This window comes from Camponotus vicinus, unplaced genomic scaffold (genome assembly GCF_025532165.1).
Source record: "Camponotus vicinus isolate PSW18456_S1 unplaced genomic scaffold, iyCamVici1.0 SCAF_2, whole genome shotgun sequence".
Lineage (NCBI taxonomy): Eukaryota > Metazoa > Arthropoda > Insecta > Hymenoptera > Formicidae > Camponotus > Camponotus vicinus.
Genome location: NW_028141956.1, coordinates 1,433,263 through 1,460,234, shown reverse-complemented (window position 1 = coordinate 1,460,234; position 26,972 = coordinate 1,433,263). Strand labels below are relative to the sequence as shown.

Genomic DNA, 26,972 nt, shown 5'->3' with positions numbered 1-26,972 from the left:
ACAGATATCTTAAGCCAAATGTTAATGTTATTCTCATGTATTAATCAGAATGCAGCTCTTGGTCACTGCAACTGTAATCATGTTGGATTAAAACGAGAAATCACATAAAAATTTTTGGCATATCCAAATATATCCAAATAAATTAGTCTTTTTGCATATCACCACTTGTGTTCAATAATATATAGATCTATATCGAAAATATATCAAAAAATTTTTTCTTAGTTTTTCTATAATATAATAAATATATAATTTAAATATGTTTATCGACGTAAATCGACGGATAAATTAAATAATAATTTTCCACGGTTTTATTTGTCTATGAATAGTGTGTAGTTTAAGCAAATAAGGCTGATGTTGATTTAAACTTTTCAGATTTATTTTTAAACTATTTGAATGAACGCAAAATTCGCGTGTTTGAAGTAAGGATGAAGTAAAATATGGAATAAAATTGAGTTTAACTCTAAATGAAACGTACATGTGATAGAACGTATCATTTAACGAGACACTCTTTAAATCGGCTTATCGTAGATCTCATCCACCGTAATTTAACTTCACTACACACAATGAAGATAAATCTCGTAAAATCAAAACTTCCCATTCGTAAACTAATCTTATCTTTATTACGCTCTATAACTGATATCCAAAAGATTAGTTTGGATATGTAAACGCGCGCATTGAGTAAAACATATGAAAAAAACACAGTTGTTTAGCAACTAAGTGAATAATATCTTTATTAAATATCTCACAAGTTGCAAATGAAATGTGCAATATGTGTTATCTTTATTATGTGTGTATAGCTAACACACATATATATTATCTTATTATATATATATATATATATATATATATATATATAACTAATAGATTTAATATGTATTAGTTCGGATACCGGTGAAGAGAGATCAATTTTATTCCTGTTCCTTTTATAACCAATCGTTTTTGATAAAATCAGCAGCTCTTTCGCCGATCATATTGATGGTAGCAACGGGATTACCGGAAACCACCTATTGAAAAAAATAATACATGTTAGATATAATTTTTAAACAATTAGAAGTATGTTGTATTTTAAAATATTTGGGAAAAATTATTTGTCCATGATGTTTGATTATTTTCAAAATAAACATAAATTAAAAAACAAAAAGAATGACATTAATCATTTGCAGCATTTTTATTAAAATTTTGTAATAATGACGGAAAAAACGCTATTTACCTGTGGCATGATAGACGCATCAGCTACTCTCAAGTGGTCTACGCCATGAACTTTGAGTTCTGGATCAACAACTGCCATGGGATCCGTAGCGGGTCCCATTTTACAAGTACCGGCCTGGTGATTTTCGGGCCGAGTGTCGTATTGGATTAGACAGTCCCAATGTTTATAACTACCCTTTTTGCCTACATGGTCACATTCCGGGGCATCATAATTTATTTTCTTGAAGTGATATTTCTTTAATTCTTCTGCCGTCACCAATTTTAAGATTTTCTTGATACCGTCGTAAATAATCTCTCTGTCTATTTTTTCCGCCAGATCGTTAGCCCAGATATTCGGAGGCCTCAATGGATCGTTCGATGCAAGCGTGATTCGGCCTGTAAATCATTTGCATTTAATTGCAATAAACAGAACTTTTATTCCCCTTAAAAAGAATTATAGAAGAAAAAAAAGATTTGATCACTTTTAATTGCCAAAGCACAGAAGAGAAAAATATTGCTACTTACTTCATCAGAAAAATATTGCGCTAATATTTCTTGCTATTATATATGCATAAATTATGTAACTATTCATTTACCTCTGCTGCGTGGCTGTACATTTACTGAAGTCATTCTAATAGTTTCTTTATTGTTGTATGTTAGCAAGTCCGGAATCCTGTCGCCTGTATTACAGGCAGCTTGATAACCAGAGAAGAAAATCTGAATGTCCGGATCGTCTTTGGTGGTGTAGTTGGATACCAGAATTGCAGTAAGTTGAGCCATACCCGTTGATGACATCGGGCCCGTTTGATTGTATAGATATAGATCGGCAGAATCGACATTTAGCTCATTTATTGGCCGTTGATTGATATTGAAATCTAAACCGTACGACTGGTGATTATGGAGATTTTCGCCTACTCCCGGCAGATCGAGGACTGGGTGAATTTTTACAGACTTCAAGTGTTCCTTCGGCCCGATGCCCGACAGGAGCAGAAGCTGAGGCGAGTTTATCGAACCGCCTGAAAGGATCACTTCCTTTCTCGCATGTACAGTGTATTTTCGGCCATTCTGCGAATATGGAAGTTATTATATGTTTTACGGAGATACAATCGCGCGTGTAATATAAATCGGGGAAAGAAAGTAATCTCACCATAACGAACTTGATTCCGGTAGCTGTCACTTTCGATCTTTTATGTTTTGTAAGAACTTTTGTCGCGGTCGCATTCAGCGCTACGTGTAAATTTGGGCGATCCCTGTGCGGCCACAAGAAAGCTCTGGGAGTGCTGAGTCTGACACCATTTCTGCTTATCGTCTGTGCGATGTTGAATCCCGTGATATTCGGGCCCACCAAGTCTTCAGTGGTTCCAAGGCCTACTTGATTCGCTGCAGTCAGTATGTCCCAAGCGAGTTGTGGCTGCCAGGGGAATCTATTAACGAAAGTGATCAGCGAGTCTAATTCGTATCTATAGATCAATTAAAGCGGCAGAGAAATTGTGGGAATAATGTTTAAAGGTATGTGACAGTGTATCTGTGAAACTGGCACAATCTGCAAATTTCAAAAAATATTAACAGTTCTGATAGCACTTTTCGTAGTTCTACAGTTCCTGATAAAAATTAAAAAGAGTTCTGCATTTCTTATATTAAAAAAACGAAATCGAAAAAATGTCGTGCTAATTTCGCGAATCTAGAACGACATTCTTACCTCTAAAGTATTTAAGACGCGTTGAATATCATGATTTTTAGCAAGAGTTCCCGATAGTTTTGCTCAAGTTCAGCTTATATGCAATTTCAGATCGATTCCAACAATAATGTGTCGTGTGGATAATTTTCCGCAATTCTAACAATAATTCTTGACAGTTCTATAAAAGTTCTAGCCTTTAGAAACATTTTTACGCAAAGTTCCGATCGTTTACTATTTTTTAAACAATTTTTTACAATTACCTAGCACGACACTCTCTCTCTAACAATAAGTACTAAAACACGTTGAAAATAATTATTTTTAATAACAGTTCTCGATATTTTTGTTCAAGTTCAGCGTATATACAGGGTGTTTCAGACCACCCGTACCACCCATTTAAAAACTATCAGGATCATCCTGAACTATCAGGAACTCTTGCTAAAAATAATGATATTCAACGCGTTTTAATACTTTAGAAGGAAGGGTGTCGTGTTAGATTCGCGAAGTTGGCACATTTTTTCGATTTCGATTTTTTAATATAAGGAATGCGGAACTCTTTTAATTTTTATCAAAAACTATAGAATTATGAAAAGTGCTATCAGAGCTCTTAGTATTTTTTTTAAATTCGTAGATTGTCGTGCTTGCTTCACAGACACTGTAACAGTTCTAAATGTGCGTATTTATATTTAATGAATGCCAGATTCGAATACATTAATTATGACATAGAATACGAGTAGATGTGCCGTTAAAATATTTTTCATTGATAATACTAAATTTTAAATAAAATTTAATAACAAATTTAATAACAAATTTTGTATATAGATATTTATAACTAATTAAATAATAAATATTAAAAAAGAACCATATATATAAATTTAATGATATCATATATTTATCTCACAACATGTTTTTTATCTCTATAATTTTAAATATATGTATTTGTTTTAATATATTATAAAGTAGATCACATGCACATATATAGTCAGAATATTATGAAAATAAAATAAGATAGAGAAGCATATTTGCAAAATAATTCATACCTTTCAACTGTCATCGGACCTCCAACGCCGTGATCCTGTATTCGGACCCTTCCAATCTCCTTATTATCTTCCTGTTTAAAGAAGTACGGCAATACCTGATAGACAAAAGAGTATAATAATATTTTGCGCGACTGATGATCTGTTTATTGATGATAATTCCTTAGATACTTACGTCTTGCCATGACCAGCCTACATTTCCCATCTCAACCCATCTGGTGTAATCTTTTTCATGACCACGATGATACGCCATACCGTGATGAGAAGTACATCCGCCGAGATTCTTGCCCCTTGGCCAGCTACAGCTACCGTTGGTACTCAAGCACGCGTGCGATTCGTTTATGGTGTGATACTTCCAATCCAATGCCGTGCCTGCAATCATGAATATGATCGAAATTAGCTGCGCGAATGCTCATTTTGCCGATTAAAAAAAGTACAAAGCGTGCGATACCGAGAAAGACTTGAAGGTTGCTTGGTATTTGTGTGCCAGCTGGTTCATCCGGTCCGGCTTCCACGAGGAGTACAGACCAGTCCGGGTTCTCGCTCAAGCTAGAGGCTACGACCGATCCACCTGCGCCACCTAAGATAAAAAGATGCAATCAAAATAATGAATTAATATTCAATATCCATTTTTTTTATAAATAAAAATCAATTCAACTCATTTATTTTCAATTATCGTGATACAATCTGAAGATAGACCTTAACAATCTTACGTTAGAAATAATGAAACGAAAATGTCTCGATTAATATCGAGCAAGATAAACAGGCACATTATAATAATTATTATTATATTGATTATCTTACCTCCAACGACAATGAAGTCGTAAGTGTGTTGACTTACTTTTGTAATAGGTTTAATACGTTCACAAACACCGTTAATTACCGTGCTATAAGTAGCTAACACGTTCAACATATTCAGAAATAAAGTGGCAGAATTGCCGCTGCAAACATCCATCAATGTAAGTCCACTTACGAAGGGTGACGAACATGGTGCTTGCGGCGTTATAGCATCAGGTATTTGAAAGGTCGTAGGACCCAATGACGCACTCTATAATACCCGGATAATACATAATTTATACGAGTATTAATTACAGCGATTAAGAATTTCAGTCTTAATATATCGTATATAATGCTATATCATTGCGTGGGATAAACATGTTGAAAAAAATGAATGATTTTCTTGATAAACGATTAAAAATATAAATTATAATTTCTTAATATTAATATTTTTATTTAAAAAAAAAACATTCTCCATTTTAATTTCTTGATTTTGAAATATTGGAGGAAGTTTCAGTTGTGTGTGACAAAGGAAAATATTTTTCGATACACTTTTATTATATTATCTCGAGATTTTCCGGAACGATATTGATTTTGTGTTACATATTTTGATATTTCTAATATTTATTTATTTATTTATATTTCTTTTTTTTTGTTTATATGAAACAATGTATCAAGAACATACCATTTTTGTAGTGCGATTATCTGAACTCGTAAGTAAAACTATCCGTTTCACTTGGCTTTTATTCTACGATTGCGATGCTCTTTTCGATGCCGCTTTGTTATATAGCTACCCGTTTGTATATGCGCGTATGCATATGCACAAATTGCACAGTCATTAACTTAAAAAAGTGATAATAGTGACGCTTGTTAACTCGTGCTTGTCACACGTGTAAATCGTTACACGTGCTATCGTTGCGGGAATTTGATGAATAGTCTGTGAAATAGCGCGAATAAAATAGATAGCTACGCTGATATGAACTGCGTTATCCTTAACTCCATTTGCATTTTGAAAGTTTCTGATGAGAGCTTATATATTGCACGTAAAAAATTGTGCGGACATTAATTTATTAATATATTAACTTATCAAACAGTTTTCGGGTAGAACTTTCGTCTTGTTATATAAATATAAATATAAATATAAATATAATATAAGTATTTGTTTCCAAGATTGTAGACATTACATTTATATATATACATATATATGTATGCGCTGTTAGGGAACGCGGATCATCGGAAACGGATGTGATGTGTTATATTTCATATTTGATTTCTGCCATTAATGAAATCTTTTTTATTTACAATTATTTTGATTTACACTCGCGCACTCTATGAGCGGTCGAGCTGTTCATACTTATAATCCACTTTATTTTCTGCACATTTTTCATTTAACAATATTAACTACTGTATTTGCTATTCTTCATTGGCCTACGATATACCAGAATTTGTCTTTGGTCATTATTTCAAATAAGAGACATATAAAAATAGTATATATTATATATGTCATAAAGCTAATAAAAGGTACTAAAAAATTTGGATATATATTAAACTAAAAGGAATTATTAATATAATACGAACGTGTATATCATACACTTTTTCGTATCTCTAAACATAGTGTATGCATAATTAGATAATAGGAAAATTGTAAGGAATTAATCGTAATAGTAACATTTATAAATTGTACGGAGATTTGTGCGCCTCTACCACGACTATTTGATTGACCTCTTGAGAAACGCAACGTTGTTTGAGATTCACAATCTTAGGAAATTACTAATTGGAAATTGAAACACATGGCGATACTGTCTTCAGTTGTACAACTCTCTCTCTCTCTTTCTCTTTCCCTATCAGTAACAATAATTGCACATTGTGATGTAATTTCGAATCTTACGGAGAGTCCTCGGTCGCGCTCATGCCGAGGTGCTGCGGAAAATGGCTCATAAGAGACTAGATAGATCGTGGACTCCCGGTCACCATACAGCCTGATCCCAGTCGATATACTTGATTCCCCAAAGTAATAGGTCCAGTGAACTGTCGATAGTCGTACGAGAACTATGGAAACATGGGAAATTGCTGGTGACTAATGATTCTTCCAATGGTTGTAATGGCTGTTTTTCCATAACGGGCTAGGAGATGCTTTCCCGTACCATTGTGTACCGCCAACGCCCCAATCGGACTTGATATACGCGGCCGCCTTTTCGCCGATCATCATGGACGGTGCTGCCGTATTGCTGGACGTTACCTTTAAAAACAATTTCGACATATTTTTTTTCGCACGCAAGTCAGAATATCAATTTTGGAGAAGTAGCATATAAATCGTAATCGAGGATGCATCGATAATATTACGGGAAATATTTACCTGCGGCATAATGGATGCATCGGCCACACGAAGATTTCTGATGCCGTAAACTCTCAATCGATTATCGACCACGGCCATGGGATCGTGTGGCGGTCCCATCTTGCAAGAGCCCGCCTGATGATTCTCCGGTCCAGTATCCTGACGCACGACGCAGGCCCAGTAATCCTTGCTTAAGGGCGTATATCCGGAACACGCCGGTAATGGGTTAATGCTTAGAGTCATGTTATACTTGGCCATGGCACTGCTGTTGGCGAGAGACAACGCAATCTCGATGCCTTGGACGAGAATCGCCATGTCCATCGGATCGCTTAGATAATTTCCCCAGATGATCGGCTTCGCGAGGGGATCGTTACTCGCGAGACGAAGATTTCCTGAAGGAAGGAAGGAAGTTCGTAGTTCGCATAGATTATTCGTTGAAGAAGATCGATACTCGTTGGAAAAAAACAATGAGAACGTTAATTAATCAATTTCTAAAAGTTTTACAACAACAAATTTATCAGTATTACCGTATTCTAATTAGTATTCCTGGAAGACATTTTCAACTAATTTATAATTTACCTTTACTACGCGGTTGTGTCATCGTTGGCGATATGCTGATGCTACGACCGTTATCGTTCATGATGGCGCCGATTTCACCGGTGGTCGCGCAGGCCGCCTGATAACCGCCGAAGAACAGTTGGATGTCGGGATGATCCGGAGTCGTGTAAAGCGACGGCAGCATTCCGGTCAATTGTGACAAACCCGTCGACGCCATCGGTCCTTTCTGAAAGGCGATATATTCCGTGGCAGCCGCCCAATTCAGGTCATACAGATTCGGTTGATTGATAGTCCATGATAAAGTGTACGACACGTGATTATGCAGATTCTCTCCGACACCTGGAACAAAATAGAGATTTCGCCTCCATTTAATTCATCGATTTCGTTGCAATTCCTCTTGATAATCCGCTGAAATATCGATCGACTATTCCTTCCGATAAATTACACTTTATAGAAAAAGTTTTATGCTTTAAAGGTTTTATTGGCGCACGTTTTAACGTAGAATTTCACTACTTATTCATTTAGAGAAACTATAACGTAGCCATTCTTTAAATATGATTCTCTAAGAAACTCGAAACTAATGGAAACCGAGCCTCTTCAAGAGACGCGTAATTAATATTTCGCATAAATTTCTTATTCTTTAGCGGAAGATTATTATCTCTTCGATACATCGACGTATTACTCATCATTGTGAATGACCTACGCGCAATGAATGGATCGCTTACCTGGAAGATCCTTGACAACCGTGACGTTCACCGCCCGTAGATGTTCCTTCGGCCCGATTCCGGAGAGCAGCAACAGTTGAGGCGAATTTACGGCACCACCGGAGGCGATTACCTCCTTTGTGGCACGGGCAACTCGAAGTTCACCATCCTGAAGATGCGTTCATTGAAACTCACATCACCAAACTCACCGCCATGTTTCAGAGCGCGAACTTGATTTCGCGCTCTAAGTGCCGGTAACCGCTCCGGCAAAAAGCAAAGTTCCCCGATGCGCAAGAACGCAATATTGCTATATTGTTGACTTTGTCTATTCTTGTTTATATTTTGCAAAATTTAATACTCTGATAAAAATGCTAAATCAAATTTAGCCGCTAACGATAGCTTGACTTTTTTTTATTGCATATTCTCGGAGATTTAAGCGTGCGAAATACATGAGAATCAAGTATAGCAAATTAATTTGATTTGCACATAAGAAGCTTGTAAAATCTTTCCGATATCCGTGAAAGTGACTCTATTACGTGCATTATTAATCATTGTTTTGAAAAACTTATATAGAAACGGGAGAAAAACTATACTCTTGATGTCCATGAAAGTGACTCTGTGTCGCGTGACTTGTGCGCATGGTTGTTCAGAGAATGGTGCGCATGGTTGCAGAGAATTATTTTTTAATACAGATAAAAAACAGAAAGTCCTCGAAAGTCACTCGTGCATAATGCAAGTTTATCACGCGTTTTCAGCGTATTAATAGAACTTGCAGCGAGTTTCTCCACGATTCATCGGATAAAGACCTTCCATTCGCGATATTGTGACAAATAAAATTTCCAATAGCATCTACAAAAATTTATTCCTTATACGCGTGATACTCGACAAATATTCAAAAATGATATTATCGCAATAATGTAATAATTTTCGGATATTTCTTATATTTCTGGCACGTATATCCAAGATTTATTAAGGTATATTATTGGCCCTTTAAAATAATAACACAGACCTGAGAGGGTCAGTTACAAAAAGCACAATAGATGAATCTGATAATTTTTTTGAAAACGAATTTGATCGCAGAATTTTCCTAGCACGTCAGATTTTTAAGTAATTTGTAGTTAAATAGTCCGAAAATGGCTATTTCAGCCAATTTCATAAATTTATTACGAGGGGACTTTTTGAATTTTGAATTTTTTGAAATATTTTTGTCAATAGCATCGTATAGCATTAGGTAAAGACTAATAATAAATCCAGGAAATACTCATGATAAATTTAAGAAATTGATCGAAATAGCCATTCTTGAATTATTTTACCATTAATTACTCAAAAACCTGATGTGCATTATTAATCATTGTTTACCTGAGAGATTGTTGGCCGGAGAAATTCTGCAGCCAGGGCGTCAAAAAATCTATTAGATTCATCTACTCGGCTTTTTATAACTAATCAAACCTAAAATTTCGCAGGCCTGTGTAATAGACTAAATGCCCAGATATTTTCACACAAGTGTTGATATATAAATTTCAACAGCGATTTCACTGAGACTGAAATGGATCTAGATGTATATACTAACTTGATAAAATTGGACTCCAACGGCCTTTTGATTCTCGATGATAATCTTCGTAACGGTGGCGTTTAGAGCGATGTGTAAATTACGTCGGTGCCGAACTGGCCGTAGAAACGCTCCGGCGCTACTCACTCGAACGCCATTTTTACTTGTGGTTTGCGCTACAGAGAATCCTGTAATTTGGTCGCCGTTCAGATCCTCGCTAATCGAATATCCTCTTTCGACCGCCGCCGCGAGGATGTCGTCGACGATTGCAGGCCTCCATGGAAACCGTTCGACGTTTAACAAACCGCCGGTCGAATGATATTTGCGACCCACCCGATTGATCTCCGTGTTGTTTTCGGAGCACATGAAATGGGGCAATACCTAATAAACATAATACGCTATTTATGTGTCTTTATTGTCGAATATGTATATGTTCCAGTTTCTTGAAAAACGTCTCGGAATTAAAAACTCGAATAAACTTAGTAATCGATTTTCGAGAGAAAGTTTTTCTCTCTCTAAATAATGATTTTTCTCATTTTATAAAATTGCAAGATTCGTAATATTAGACCATAACTGGGACATACGCTAATGATATTATAGTCATGTTTAAAAGTTTGATAATCGAATAATCGCGTCAAAATGGCAATTTATATTTTTTTATATTACATGATTTGATATAAATTGGAAAATTTAAAGAATAGATCGAAAACTTTACGTTTAATATATAATTATTTCTACTTAAATGAAATATTCAAAGGCAAGTGGGATCTTACGTCGCGCCAACCCCATCCTGGATTTCCCATGGCCACCCAATTGTCAAAATCTTTCGCCTGACCTCGCTTATACATCATACCGTTGTGGACGGACGTTCCGCCGAGATTTTTACCGCGCGGCCAACTGCAGGATCCCCCAGTTGACAGACAAGCGTTCATCTCGTTCGTGGTTTGATACTGCCAGTCAATGTCAGTTCCTATCGGTAAAATTGTCAGATCGTTTAACATGCGTAAAGCCTGTAACGGATATAGATCGCAGCTGCTCTCGCAATAATATAGATTCCAGATGAGCACTACGATCATTTCCATCCCTTTTCTATTTCTCTCTCTCTCTCTCGAAAATATTTTATTTTCTCAAAATGTATTTTAAATAAAAATGACCTCTTTCGCGCGTGTTTATTTTAGAGATTTGCGGATTTTAGATATCGTGTCAATTTTTAATTCTCACAGATTTGTAACCAATTTTATATTAACTCGTTGAATAATTGATTTTACAAATATAAGTAAAGTTATTAATAATTGTTGAATTTAAAATAATTCAAAATGTAAATCTTTCTAAATGTAAGTTTTAAAGGTTTTAACAGATCATAAAACGTTAATTCTTATTGTATTTTAAGTAATCTTGTATAAAATATTATTATATTTTAAGCAACCTTAAATAAAATATTTTGACAGTTACTAAAATAGTTATAAAGAAACCCGACAGAAATCGATTAAAAATTAATCAAGTATAAAGTGTGAAAGATTCCAAAATATTTCTTCCAATATTCGTTTCCGATATATCGATTAACGAGATAAAAGATGAAACTGATTTCCAGACTAAAGCGATATGTATCTCGATGCATTTTAAATACTCGTTATCGTAGCAAGGTCTGAATTTGTAGTATAGATAACGGAACAGAATGGCGCTCTGTACATAGAAAAGGTTCAATTGAAACTTACCCAGAAACATTGCCACCATACTGGGAACCTCGGCACCCGGTGGCTCGTCCGGGCCGGCTTCTAGCAACAAAACTTTCCATTCGGGTATGTCGCTCAGTCTAGACGCCACCACGGCACCGGCTGATCCTCCTAATTCCAAAGCGACAAAAGTCATTAAAGTCCTATCGTTATTCAGCGCAAACTGTTGTTACTCTGAGAAAAATGCATCCGCAATGGGCGGAGGCGGAGGAGGTGGGGCGGGAGAGGCGGCGATGGAAGAAATGGGAATGTTGTTAATTGCATTCGCCGGAAGGAAAACATCTGCGCGACCCTAATTAACTTTTTTAGCGATTAGATTCATCATCAACTAATAAATCGCAAACTACTATTCCTGTCTCCCTTCTTTGTATATTAATGATAGAGGAATTCGATTAATGATAGACGCGCGAAAATCAGGAAAAGAGTTCTATGAGCGTTCGATAAGAGCTGAAAAGTCACTCAGCCAATCAGGTAATTATTGCGCTGATGTAAGAACGTAATATACAGCCTCATATTATTATGTTAATTAACTATCCTCGGATGTACGCAATTTGGCGCGGCTGCGGTTGTTGTTAGATCTTATCGATTGTTACGAGAAGGCCTGTCTACGGCGCATTGGAAAGCTAAGATAGTTAGGGCCTTGACAATGGTTTGCCAAGAGCTGCATAATTATACCTTTCGCGTACGCATTTTTGCGCGCGCTAAAGGCTTCGATAAAATTGCTTTTTTTTCTTTGAATTCAATTATACCGTCGCGTTGTGTTTCATTTTTTTAAAATGGATTTTTTCACAATCGTTAAATCGCATGTATTATAATAGTATATAATAATAGTATATAAAATAATAGTATATATCTTTATTATATATTATAATAATAGTATATATCTGTATATGAAGTTTTATATATTTCGCGAATTTAATAATTTTATTTTGATATTTTTTTTAAACATCTTTTATCTTCTCATTGACCGATATTTTGTTTTTAGTGCTTGCATTCATTAAACATTGCGAGTTAGTTTATTGATACTCGTGCTCGTATTTTTTAGCATGTTAGATATGCTTCGGCTTTTTTTAACATAATTTATCATAATGTTTTTACAACATTGTGCTAAGTAAGTGAATTGTTAATTTGGTCTTTACAAATACAAGAAAACAGATACTTCTCTATAGGAAAAAGAAAAAATTTGCTGAAATCGCGTGGTCAGTTGAGAGATTTGTAAATGTCATCGTGACATTCGCTTGAAATGGTCACACAATCGATCGTACAGACATTGTACATTTATATAGATACAATATAACGCAAGAGCTTGCGATTTATAACGTTATTTCACATAAAAATTTATTAACAACTTTGAAATAATAAATCGTTTTGTATATTGACAATACGTATTCAGAGACGTGCGGATGGTTTGCATATATTTTTATTTAATTTTTTTTAAATGCCTGATTAATTGAACAACAGAGATTAATTCGACGATACTAATAGCGATATATGCATTGCAGGCGACACGCATAAATACATACATCCCGCGGGGTCCGTCGCTTACATCGAAATTGCGTTAATCGAATTTTACTTTCCCGCAGATATTACGGATTATTACGGGGATATTCTAATCGAGAAATTCAATTAGCATTTCCGCGTGTGTATCAAATCGCGTTACGGCAACTGCCAACTTGCGTAATATGATTTACTCTCTCTATTTTGTCGATCGCGCATAATTACGCCCCATGTAAACCGGGTTCGCGTGCTGACGGCTAAATGCAACATAGTTTCTTTTCCGAGGCTAATCCCCTTCGTATGAAATATATGCGAAATATACACGTTTCACAGCTTAATTCCTTAGCGAAGAACATCGCGCTGCTGGCGAAACTCGGATTTTATGCGCCGTCGTGTAAAGTCATTTTTTTATTGACAAACTAAAATAATTGTCTTAGTACAAAGACTCGAAAAGTTGAAAAAAAAAGAGAGAGAATTTTTCGAACAGAAAATCCTCGTTTCTCTATTATTTAAATGGCATATTTTTTTACGACGAAAAAAACTATAATAATATCATAAGTGGAGGTCAGAACGTTAGCATTCGCAGAAGTCAATCTGCATTTTGGACATAAATATCCGAGATTTGCGCGCGTCGGTTGCACTATTTGCATGACTCCGAAATTGATGTAATGAAAACCTTCCCAGTTGCACGTAATGGTATACCTGATAACAGGCGTTATCGAACAGGAAAAAGTAATGTTTCTCTGGAAGGCAAATGTGCTCTCATAACTTGTCCATATGATGTATCACTCTCGCTATATCGCGAGTTTTATATAACACACACATAATATGCGCGTATACATACGTGTATAATAATTTATGTAAAAATTTGCTTTCTGGCCCCTTTAATTATATATTCTCGTTCCGAAAAAAAATGTCGAAAACTTCAATTCGAGATTTTAATTATTTTTTCACGCTATACTCTCTGTATCCAGCTTCTATTTCTTTCTCCATATTCTTTCTCTCTCTTCTTTTGACTCTAACGTTTCTATTTACGCGCCAGATTTCTCGTGAATTATTAAACGGATGATAACATACACGGACGAGAGATAGTTGATACATATTCAGCAAGATTATTTCCGCGAGTAACCTCAAGAGACTGTTCTTCTCCTTATATCCATAAATTTTATATATTTATAATGCAAGACGGCGAATAAATATTTATTCAACCACAGCTCCTTTTGTGATAATATGCCGTTTGAGAAACTATGGATAATCCAAATTTAAATTATTTCGAGAATGGAACCTATGAGTTTTTTTTTTTAATCGATTACACGCGTAGTTGTTTTGCGCGATATATTTCCACTCTTCTTTCTTCCACTCGACAAAATCCGCTCGTGATTTTTTTTTTAGTCGCTAATCGCATGTCGAAGAGACATAACGCTACAGTTTATAGAAAAACGGATGCTCTCTTTCTTTCATAGTCGTCCATAAATAGAGATGAAAATAGCAAAAAAAAAGTTCGCGGAAGGAAGAAGAATCCGGTAGCGATTCGCCCACCAGATTCGTCTCTCGGTAATTAGTCGTCTAGTCGAACTTGACGTTGCGGAAGAAGCGGGAGCTCTCTCGCGTCTCTGAAGAATTCTCATTTATTGACGCCAAGTCGGAACAAACCAGGAAGAATTTCATCCGCGCTAAATCAGTTTAACGATGTCTATAATTAGCTCCTTTATGAGAACTAATTTGAATTCAACAATTAATAGGGAAATTGCTTTCTGTTCCGGACGTACCTCAACATACATACTTTAAGCAAGCGTGAATATGATTTATCTCGATATTTCATTGTTTCAAAGACATAATTGTTCACGTAGACGTAGGATATAATTAGGCGCACTAATAATTAAGCAAATTATACTGTTAGATGAATATTTAGAGATAATTGTCGTCCATATATGAAGACAAAACAGGAATTTTTGAGACTCGTTAATTTTGCAACTAATTACAGCTAATTTACGTGAATGTACAAATATGTGTATCTCGCAAAATTCTTAATTCTTCTAAAAAGGCAGAGGGAATTCTTTAGTTGAAAATTTTTAAAAACATTTTTAGTTTAAAATTTTGTTTAATTTAAATTTTTTTTTCTTCAAACGTACAATTCAACAAAGAGCAAAATATTTACTTAAAGTAGATATGTTGTTTAACGAGCGTGCAAAAATCTCGTTTGAACGGTAAACATTCCCCTCATTGCACGCCGAAATTGTTCTCCGTTTCTTACGGTTGTCGCAGATCGACGAACCGCTTTCGACGCAGCAGCGCGGAAAATAGACTACGTCCGATCGCGATCGTTCTTTCGGCATTCACGATTTGCCCGACCTCTTTCGCAAAAAGAATCGGTAAAGCGGCCGTGATATAGTCGACTTTCTTTCCGAGCTATTTTCCGCGCGATACGCGCGCGACTCTTGTGGAACGTTGAAAAAATATTCTCTCGACGCGTGTTCGCGAGTTGAGATGTTATCTTATTGTTAGCTATTTCGGTTGCGTGCAGAGTAATTTCCTCTCCGTTTGTCGCGTGAAATATATATGCCACGAGGCAACGATACACGGCTGAGCACACGTTGACAACCTCTTTATAACGAGCATGTTCGTGAAAGACGTGCTGAAGATATAAGTGGAAATATGACGTTTGAGAGAGATAACATTCTAGCTTTGTGTGACATTGGCCGAAGCACTAGCTGGAAATTTTAATAGAGTCGACTGGCAACGACATGTAAAGAGGAAGAGAGAGAGAGAGAGAGAGAAGAGAGAGAGAGAGAGGAGAGAGAGAGAGGAGAGAGAGCTCGACAGAATTGCGGAAAGTGGAATTCTCGCTCTTAAATTCTGATTACTTTTATTAATCTGTAAAGGTCGGGAAATAGATGCATCTATGAGAGTTGCAAGACATGGATGCTATTTGCTTATATCGTTATTTATCTCAATATAATTAGTATTTTATAATTAGATTTATATATTACTTGCTTTTCTTACAAAAATTTAAATAAATTAGATATTGCTATTTTGTAGAAATTTTCTCAATTTTGCATTGATCTGTATTCGATGAGCAATTTTTAATTTCTCCTTGAAAAGAACTAAGGATTAATGATTTGCCATATTTTAATTAAAAAAATCAGAATTACATATATTTAATATTTATTTCAATTACGTATCATAATCTCCCTCTTCTTTCATGTTATTTACTTTCTCTTCCCAACAGAGAGTAAACAGAGTTAATCTAAATTTGATAATCAAATTTTATTGTATTTTAATAATATTTGTATTTGTACTTTAATATTTGTATTACGTTATATTTGTACTAGTATTTATTTTATAATTTACTAATCATACATATATCATAAACAATTTCCCAGGCGATTTAAATACATAATAGACAATTCTCGTAATGCCGTATATTCCTCCTATATCAATTATTAAATTATTAATTTTAACTATATCCAATGTAAAACACTACACTATTGAGCTGGAAAATAAAAATGACGTTTGTGTGTATATACCTCCACTTATAGTAATGATAGCCGATAATATGTTATTATATTTCGCGCATAATGTGGGGAACGATAAAAGGACGGGAGGACATTCATCGAATAATTCCGATATCGAGCGGTACGCGAGCAAAAAGCATGCGCGAGGCTATGAAAAAACGCGATGACGGGGGGGGAGGAGGGGGGAACACGTCTAATTTATGTGTCGCAATGCGAACGTTTCTCGGCTTGTTACTTCCACCGGAAGAGGAGGGGAAACTAGGGAGGCAGAGAGGGAGGAAAGAGAGGAAGGATATACTGGCGAGAGAGAGCTCTCCTGGATTTCTGAATCCGGTATTCGCGATAATCCCAACGAGCACGATAATTCTGTGTGCCGGCTAGTCTCTTCCTTTTGCGAGCGCTGTCACGGCTTCTCCTCTCCCCCCCCTTCCCCCTTCCCCGCCCCCGCCCCCGTCCTTTCCGCGACTGCATTCGAACGGGACCGGAGACGCGAGATCGCCAGATGAAAACGGTTTTGCCCCGGCAAGAACGATTCGCTCTTACGTAAGCGTCGCGGCCGCATATATGCACCTGCTGAAAGAAACGCGGTGCACTCGGACGAGACGAGCGGAGCGGATCGAGCTGTCGCTCTCGCTGCTGGCCACATCTCTCTCCTCGCGATTTTCCCCGCAATCGATTTCTAATACTAAATCGGAACCGTGAGAGAGAGAGAGAGAGAGAGAGAAAAATACGTACCGTAGATAACGCGCTCGATCCGGAAATCCGGAAGAACCGTCTTGACGTTACTCTTTCGCCTCACTTTGTTTCGCCGAGTCGTGCCGCTTATTATTCCCGCTCGTCCGATTCGTTATCTTTTAACGCGACTCGCTCTTCTCGCGGCGCGCCTTCGTATATCCAGCGGACGGTTTACTTATCGTTAGACCGCCTTGCTCTACAACCGTAACGCGGGCTTGTCGGTCAAGGATCCCGTGATTTATCGCGCGAAGAAGGTATATACTTGCTGTTTTTGCATTAATTTCTACTAATCTTCGCGAATCTACTTGGCTTACAATTAGGGTTACCAACCGTCCGGTTTTGACCCGGACTGTCAGGTTTTTAGGAGTCTTGTCCGGTGTCCGGTTGATAAGTCAAACCGGACACCGGACGTTTCTAAAATTGTTTGAAAAACAATATTGTAAGAGAGAGGTGATAGAAAGAAGAAAGAGAAAGAGAGGGAGGGAGAGAGAGGAGGGGAGAAAGAGAAAGTTTCTTACTTGAAATTTTGTATTTAATATAGTTTTATGTTTACTGTTTCTGTCCGGTTAGATTTTGTCCCAAAAACGAAATGTCCGGTAATTTAGATATTTGGATTTGGCAAACCTACTTACAATATGCAGTCGCTCCGATAGTCTTACTTCAGATGTGTGTAGATGTAAAATCGAGACTTGCGCTTTTAAATTCGAGATTTATTTAACTCCTAAATCTTCTTATATATGCCTTGGTATTTTATCTCCTGCTGCGCGTCAATTATCGACGTCAACGTTAATATACGCGTTAGAAATAGCTTGTAATCGAAAATGAGCCGCACGTGAGACAGGTTTGCAATTTATACTCGTTCAGGAAGTTAGGAAACGCAAGCCTGTGGCTTGTAACGCGCGTTAGTGAGCGGAACGCAGTTATACATATATATCGAGGCTACTTAAGTATTATTTATAAGGCGTGAATAAATGACGCGAATCCGCGCTGGCGCGATGATAGCGTATTTATAACGCTACCGCAGGGATATCCGTATTATCCGTCTATCGCACGCGTGAAATATTTAACGAATACAATTTAGCGGACTTAATTTAATCGGATTTAAATTAGTGAATTAGAGACCTAATATTTTTTGCGTCGAATATTTTAAATGTTTCGTGTACGGCACGTGCATGAAAAGCTACTGTTAATTAAGCCGGATACTTGGAATAATTCGGTGTCTGGAAATTTCGGAAATCGCGGATAATGCAAATAATTTTGAGAATATTATCTCGACGACGTCAATGGTTACATCATTTACAATTCCTCTTGAATATTCGGAGTGCGCGTTATCGGACGCGGCATCCGGAAGATGCGCATAGCGCGGTGGATATTAAAACGGCGAATATTTTATATTCAAGATCCGAAATCTAATTATTAAAATGAAGCGAGGAGCCGGAGAAAAGCGGGCTCTCGTTCGCGCTCGCATCGGTTTCGAATGGCTGGGAGCGATCTATATATTTTTCAGACAATATTTAGCGCGTTTCGGCGCGCGCGTCGCAGATGCAGAATGATGCGCGTTTATTCCGCTCGGCTGCCATTTTATTTTCTGGCTGTGCAGGCAGCCGTGTTTGATCGGCGAAAAATGCGGGGAGAGAAGTCGCGCTCTATCCGGGAGGCAGGAGGAGGAAACACGGGCGATCTAGCTGCCTGTTATTGCCGTGAAAAATTGCGAACTTGGGGAGAAGGAAGAGAAGAGGAGGAGGGGGGAGGGAGGGGGACGTTTGTAGAGACGCGGGGATCTCTCGCGGATATATATATATACGTATGGAACCTATACGTATTTATTACGCTACGTGTTACGCGATGCACGCGTAGCATGAATATATCACTAGCGAATCGCGTTGGAGCTTCCACGTGTAGACGGATAAACAATTCATGAGCACTTTTTTTTCTTTGAACCCCGAATTTGTTTTTTTTTTTTTAATAACGAACGAACTCGTTCCTCGCTCCTCTCTTTTACCGAACTTCTCTTTTACTCGCTACGTCTTACGATCCCTGGATCCAATGAATAATTTACCAGTCCCGCCCCCCCCCCTCTCTCCCCCTCCCGCGCCGTCGTCGCGTATTATAACGAGTCGCCGAAATGCATAAACAAAATGCACGTCGAGTGTGCGCATGGGCGATCGCGTCGTCCGGTACGAATTATCCCGAAATGCAAAGAGCGTATAAAATTCGTTGAGCCGTTTAAATCACATTATGCGCCGTCCCCCGCATCGCTATGCAATCGCGCGAGCGATCCGTCCTCCACCCGCTGTTTCTCTCTCTCTCTCTCCCCCCCCCCTCTCTCTTTGTCTATATCTTTTTTCTCTCTCTTTGCCTCGGCCTCCCAACAAATTTTGCCACCTTCGAGAATTTATATCCCCCGGCTGGGACAGGAACTTATGGAATAATGGAACGTAGCGTTGCCGGTGTAATGACACGACGGTCGCGTCGGACGAGAGGGCGGCTTCCATGGGAGGAGAGCGGGGAAGGATCCCGGTAATTAAATTAATGACGTAATAATCACGCGCCTCCCGGCCGAATAAATAACGGTCTATATTAATATCGCATCCGAACGGGATATGCGCGATGCGTAGGAACGATCATGCATATCGAATCGCATTTTGCGCTTGTGAGGGCGTCGCGTCCCCTGTAAACGACAAATAACAATTGTCACCGTCGGGCGCGCGCTCTCGGATAACTGTTTGGCCGTGGTAAACATGTAAACGCCACTGCGAGGTTTACAGTGTTTTTCCGTTTCGTTCGACGAAAGAGATGAAATTCGTAGCGTGGAGGATGTCGAGCACCCCCTTGAATCGTCGATTCCCCCGGACACAGACGCACACACACGCGCGCACGCATTTAAAACGCATAAAAAACGTGTTATTTCCAATTATTTTTTAAATTATCGTTTTAATAGCTCGTTAAATTTTCGCGAGCAATTCGCGAAAATGTTATATTTATCGTTACCGTAGCTACAGGTACCGATTACGCCCGGGAATATTTTTCCCGGCTCTTTCATTAATTCATTATTCCCAGTTATGTAGTTTATAGTATAAAATGTTGCGCGAAACGTTTTACACAGTGATTATTTCATTTGTTAATGTTACGTCGAATGCATTTATTCATACATACTTCTTCATCCGGGACTCCTATTACATTTTTTATCGAACAGAGAACGCACATAATATTTTTTCCCGTCGTTTTACAAAATGTTGAATAAACGATGCGTGAAAAACATTTGTTTTTCTGATGAATTTTCAGAATTTACGTCCGCGTTTACATGCAAAACTACATTTATAGGCTAGCATAAATAGTCGCCGACCGTTACTCAATCTATTATACATTTTGCAATCTATTATGGATCGGTGTTTCGTTCTCGATCTCACTAATTCGTCTTTTGCATTCTTCTCGGGGGATTTCGAGAAGAATAAGGGAGGGCTTATTTTTCACAGTGTTACAAGTGCACCACCATTCTCCGCGTCGACGGAATAATAAATCTTTATCTTGATTCGACGTGCGAGATTTCCTCCCCTGTCCGTTTTTGATCGCCTCGTGTGTAATTTAATATTTCTAGCCCCAAAGGGGGCGCGGTACAACACAAGTTTTTGCAATTATTTCAATTACTCTCACGTGTTGCATCGTCGCTGTACGATATATATTCATATCACGATTTCGTTCGCTTTATCGCGGGGGACGGCGTTCCGCTCAGCCCTAATGATAATGACAAAACACATTTTCTTTCGTTTCCAGTCGACTCAACCCTTTTATCGCCCTCGCCGACTTCTGTTCTTCGAGTATTACGCCATTATAATTATTCCACGAACTTCTTTCTTCCGACTGGGCATTGACGGAATAATTAATAAGCATCACGCTAATTACTCAACGACCCGGGATATTATTAATATTTTCTTTTCACCTCCGCGAGTAATACACCCTGGCCGCACCCCCGACGATTAATCATTCCACACAGGTATTTCCACACGTTTATTTCTGCGTCTGCACGTCTCTCTCTATTAGACGACGCGCGTTTAGTCTTTTAGAAAGAAATGAAAGAAATCGCACCGTCTACCGTATCCGTAGTGTCGTATCTCTAATTAGAGACAGCGATCATAATAATACCTGGAGAAATGAAGAAACTTTGCGCGCTCGTTATATCTTTACATCCGCGTTTTTTCCGCGCGACCTATATACAGGGTGACCCATTTTAACTTAGGCAGCCAAATAACTCGAAAAATAAGCAAGATAGAGAAAAATGTTTTAGACAAAAGTTGTATGGTTTCGAGGGGGCCATAAGATGGTATCATTGGTTTGACCTTGAAGAGTCATTTGAAGGTCACGTGAAGGTCACTTCAATTTTTTTAAATGGAATATCCTATATATTTTTGTACATTCTTGTAGCTTATTTCGAGAGCTTTCCAAAACACTATAATTAAGTACCTTTCCGTTAAGTACTTTTTGAGTTATGATGCTTGAAATAATTTCTTAATTTTACATAAACCGTAAAATATCTTGTAAAATATTCATTTTTCGATTATCTTACCTTAATACTTTTATGTACAAAATAATGAGAGGAATCAATTGGTGTAAAGAAAACACATAGTTGTTTTTAAGAAAAAATATGGAATTGTTAATTGCAAATTACATATTTTTTCTTCGAAACAACTATGTGTTTTCTTTACACCAATTGATTCCTCTCATTATTTTGTACATAAAACTATTAAGGTAAGGTAATCGAAAAATGAATATTTTACAAGATATTTTACGGTTTATGTAAAATTAAGAAATTATTTCAAGCCTCATAACTCAAAAAGTACTTAACGAAAATGTACTTAATTATAGTGTTTTGGAAAGCTCTCGAGATGAGCTACAAGAATGTACAAAAATATGTAGGATGTTCCATTTAAAAAAATTGAAGTGACCTTCACGTGACCTTCAAATGACTTTTCAAGGTCAAACCAATGATACCATCTTATGGCCCCCTCGAAACCATACAACTTTTGTCTAAAACATTTTTCTCTATCTTGCTTATTTTTCGAGTTATTTGGCTGCCTAAGTTAAAATGGGTCACCCTGTATACAGGATGTATCTGAAATGATGCACTAAACTTTAGGAGCGTATCCTAGAGGTCAAAATAAGACTTTTTTTTCCTATGAACATGGGTCCGCAAATGAACCCCCCTCCGAGCTAGAGGCCTCTAAAGTTTGGGGAAAAAAATAAAAATTGGCTGTATTTCAGAAAAAAAAAGGTTTTGACGTTACCTATCACCCTCTCTTGAGAGATAAATAAATTTGCGTTGCGCGGGTATTTGGTCAATTTCACACATTTTCCAATTTTAGCTCGGAGGGGGGTTCATTTGCGGACCCATGTTCATAAGAAAAAAAAGTCTTATTTTGACCTCTAGAATACGCTTCTAAAGTTTAGTGCATCATTTCAGATACATCCTGTGTATATATATATATATATATATATATATATATATATATATATATATATATATATATATTACTAATTTTTTTTATTTTCTACTTACAACGCGGACTGAAATACGCGAGTACGCGATCGATATCGCGAACGTAGCACCATGGTCATCCAAGTTGCGCGACCAGATAACCGTTCGAGAGAGTTACTGAAAAATTCCATCTTCCCGTACGAATATCCCGAGTGTCCTATACCCCGAGAATAATCACCCGAAAGGGAGGCAAAGAAAATTAGTTTCGATCGCTCGATCCCGCGAGCTTCCGCGTATCGCCTCTGCCCTGCGATCGGCGAATTTCCGGATCTGGGATTTACGCGCGACCCGGATTTTTTTATCAACCGCGCACTAAAATATTCAATTATGTGCTCCCTTTTTTTTCTCCTCTCCCTCCCCTTCTTTTACAAAGAGGCTCCGCGGCAGTTCGCCGATCGAATGTAAAATGTCAAAAGTCGGGACGAATATTTCGCTGTGTCGTAATATTAATCCTACATTCCCTGACGGGACAATTTCGCGAGTTTATACATTGTTGCTCTCTTATAAAGCGGACAGCAATTTAAGAACCATTAATTATGTAAAATTAATCGAATGAATAAAAGTCGTAAAATATTATTACGACCGGTTATCAGAAAAAAATTTACTCGAGAAATTATGAATATATTGCATGCATTAAATACAGTTATAATAATTTCACTATACGAGTGTCCTATAACTATCATTAATGTTTTTTTAACAGTAAACTTTCTTACTAATTTAAAGTCGAATTTTCTTAGCGAAAATATCAAGGGAAACGATAATTTTTTGCAAGTTTTCAATTTTTTCCATCGTATATTTTTATAATTAAGTCTCAAATTTAAATTCTATTAAAGTAAACTCCACTCGAAATTGCCTGAAGAATGTAGTTTCGTTAATCTTTCACCTCTACAAAGTTTAGCTTGCGAGAAACTATTCTTTTTTATTCTTTTACATGTAACTCAATATTTTCGCTAAGGAAAAATTATCTGCAAATTGAATAAGAAATTTACGACCGAAAAGACATTCGATAGTTTTAGAACATTCTGTATAGCATCGATGTGACTGATTTTTTACGTAGAAAAATTAGTATTTTTTCTCTATTCTTCTGGCAAATTACTGGAAGATAATATTTTATTAAATATTATATATGAGAACATATCGCATGTTGATCGAATTCTTTCGTGATAGTGCGCGATTAAATTGGTTTATATTGTTGTCGAAGTTCCCCATTCGCTACATTGAGAGCGTCGCAACTAGTACGAATAACTATTTTATTCAGCATTGTTCCCGAGTTATTAATACTCTATTATATTGGATTACGCGTCCCGTGCGGTATTTTCTCTTTCCTCGATTCGCGTTTCCCGTTTTTACAATTTTTTTTTCATTGTCTAGAAAATGGGTTATGAGCGGCATTTCGACACAGTCGCGACACTCATCGCTATCATTGCGAACACATTACGTATTTTATTTTATTACTTCCACTTGCGGTTCGTCGACTTGCGGGCGTAATAACAATATTTACGCGCCATCTGGTTTCCGTCAAATTGCTTTCGTCTGTTTACTAAAATCGACAGCTTATTACTATCGCGTTTAAGTAATGATTGGCCATGATTGCCTAAACGATATTCGCTGTTTACGCACATTCTCACGCGATAACACGCCTCGTCTACTGTAATAAGATTAATGTGTTATTATCTTGTACTAAAATCGACACTCAAACCGGTTATTCGAGATATGCAAGGTGCGCACAAGGATACATTCCAATTATGTCGATCAATTTCACCCATTAGAAAGTCACTGACCGTTACTTTCTGCAACTCTTCCTCTCGATATAACGAGTATTGATTAGACTCTTATCCTTAATTAAACGTTTTCCGGATAATTTCTGCCTCTGTTTTACGAGAAATAGTTTCCAAATCGTTGTATGAAAGAATTATGTACTTTATGCATGTATATGTGCTACAAGTATCATCATTAAGTAATCTTCTTTAATTTTCGAAAAAAAGTTTTGAAAAAATGAATACATTTTACAGTTATTATAACCAGACAGAAAAAGTTTTCGAATGAACAGATTAGGAAATTTTCCTCTACAGTTGTTTTCATCATTGGCTTCAATGGAGTGTGAATATCTTTGGAAAATATCACACTTTTAATATGGATTCTTGCATAGAATCCATATTAAAAATGTGATATCAATTCTTGCATTGAATAAGCACTTTTTATAATTTACATTTTAATCGTTGGATAATAGAGATCGGTAGATAAAACTTTAAGTCCGTTTACTCACCGCCCACAACAATAAAGTCGTAATAGTATTCAGGCGGATTCAATGGCTTTATACGCTCGCATATTTGAGATACACTTTCTTGAGACCGTACAAGTGCATCCAAGAGCGTCATAAAGGTCAAGAACTGCGATCCTGGACAAACCTGGGCAAGGCTCGGCCCGAGGTAGGGTTCTGGGCAGGACCCGACTGAGAGATTGTACGACATTCTGTGAACATTGAAATGAGATTGAGCAATAATAATTATTTCACGTATTAATTTCATAACTGCCTATAAAATATCGCGTGTTTTCTGTGCCCTCACGTGCGTTTGGTAAGAGATAGTTGTCGCTATGTACCAGTTGGTCACTCTTGCGTGTGACGAAATATCGTCTCTGACACGACTATTGCTCTTTAAACGCTATTGTCCGTGATTTATCGTCGGTTTATCTGTCGGTCGTAAAAGGAGTCGACGACGAGAGGTTAACGATTGTAAATTGATTGCAATATTTGGTACATTTTAGCAGATCGAAAGCACAATAACGCGGACGTTACAGCCATGATTTTACGTGTCGCGCGAAAACGCGCAATTCCATGACTATCGAGCAAAATCATGTTTAATGGCGTTTCGGTATTTGCGTTTCGTGCAGTCTTTCCAGTTGTGTTTTCTTTCTTTATCAGCACTTAAGCATGTCCGTATCTCTAGTACCAGCTAATCGAAGTCAACGACGCGACGTATCGAAATTATCTGACGTGAAAACATCGATTTTCCCGCATGAGGTAATTTACGAGATCTGTGCTTGGTTAGAACAAGCACTTGTACACACAAAAATAAAAATATAAATCTTTCGTTTTTATTCTCTTCTTTCAATGTGTGGGTTTATGTTTATGTCGCGCGACGTGCGTTGTCGTAAGTTTTCCTTCGCAGCGACATTCGCAGCTGAAAATTTAATTTAACATAAATAAAATAAATATTCGCTTTAATTAGCGGGATGAGTTAATAGCGTATTGTAATTAACCGAGCGCATTAATTAATTCATCCCTAATTAACACGGTTACCTTTCTGTGTCTACCATTACTAATGCGCACGCGTGCACGCATTTAGCGCCCGGAGGAACAAAGTACGAGTCACAAAGAGTCGGCGCGAGCGAGCAAAGTGTAATGATTATCACAATCAATTTGCATAATTCCTCCTTCGTGGCGCCGTGCCGAAAATCGTATTATTGCCTCCCCTTCCGCGCCGAATGGGGATATCTCGAAAATCGTGCTCGACGTTAATTAACGCGCGCTAATTTCGAAACATTGGGTATCCCTCGGGTCACGTGAATCACGCGAGTAACGCGAAAAATGAACGAACGAGAGAGATCGCGTTTTGTATCTACCATTTATAATGCACGCGCATCAAACTGCGTTGAACATATATTGCAATATGGCCAATACGATTTATTGCAACGAGCTGTAACGCGAGATTGTGTAAAAAAAAAAGAAAAAAGGAACGAACGCGTCCGTGCAGAAATAAAAAAAATCAATAAACTCTTGGAAACTTCTTTCGCATAAACGGTATTTTATTTCCAATAGGAAACGGGATGATAATCGAATTGTACAATTTTGTACATGGCATTGTCGCGGTACATTGCTGTTGTCAAAGTATATTATATTTATGGGATTATTAATGAAAAAGTTGGTAAAAGATTTCAAGACTTTGAGAGAGAGAGAGAGAGAGATATGTGAGATAATACCAACATTGTATTGCACTGACGTAACGGTCGGCACGACTTCCCTCGTGGCGGATTTCTTATCGATGTTACACTCCGATACAACACGTGACCCCGGCAAAGACTTTGCACGTGCGGTGCGGCAGCAAAACGGGCAAAGTGTAACTGTAAGTCCTCTC

At 37.4% G+C, this 26,972-nt stretch overlaps 1 protein-coding gene and 1 pseudogene across 4 annotated transcripts in view; one reads left to right on the top strand and one right to left on the bottom strand.

Moving 5' to 3' along the window:
- Window positions 1–26,972, top strand: part of LOC145967459 (kin of IRRE-like protein 1) — a 372,081-nt gene that overhangs the window by 108,402 nt on the left and 236,707 nt on the right. The window lies entirely within an intron of this gene.
- On the bottom strand, window positions 703–26,972 carry LOC145967367 (uncharacterized; annotated as a pseudogene). The gene is made up of 18 exons (XR_014437381.1): window positions 26,822–26,972; window positions 25,103–25,308; window positions 11,539–11,667; window positions 10,597–10,793; window positions 9,845–10,204; window positions 8,296–8,443; window positions 7,592–7,909; window positions 7,034–7,404; window positions 6,756–6,916; window positions 6,654–6,705; window positions 4,705–4,948; window positions 4,352–4,480; window positions 4,076–4,272; window positions 3,904–3,998; window positions 2,336–2,612; window positions 1,785–2,253; window positions 1,211–1,584; window positions 703–1,004 (listed from the first exon to the last, which is right to left on the bottom strand). The product of XR_014437381.1 is annotated as an uncharacterized LOC145967367 (transcript).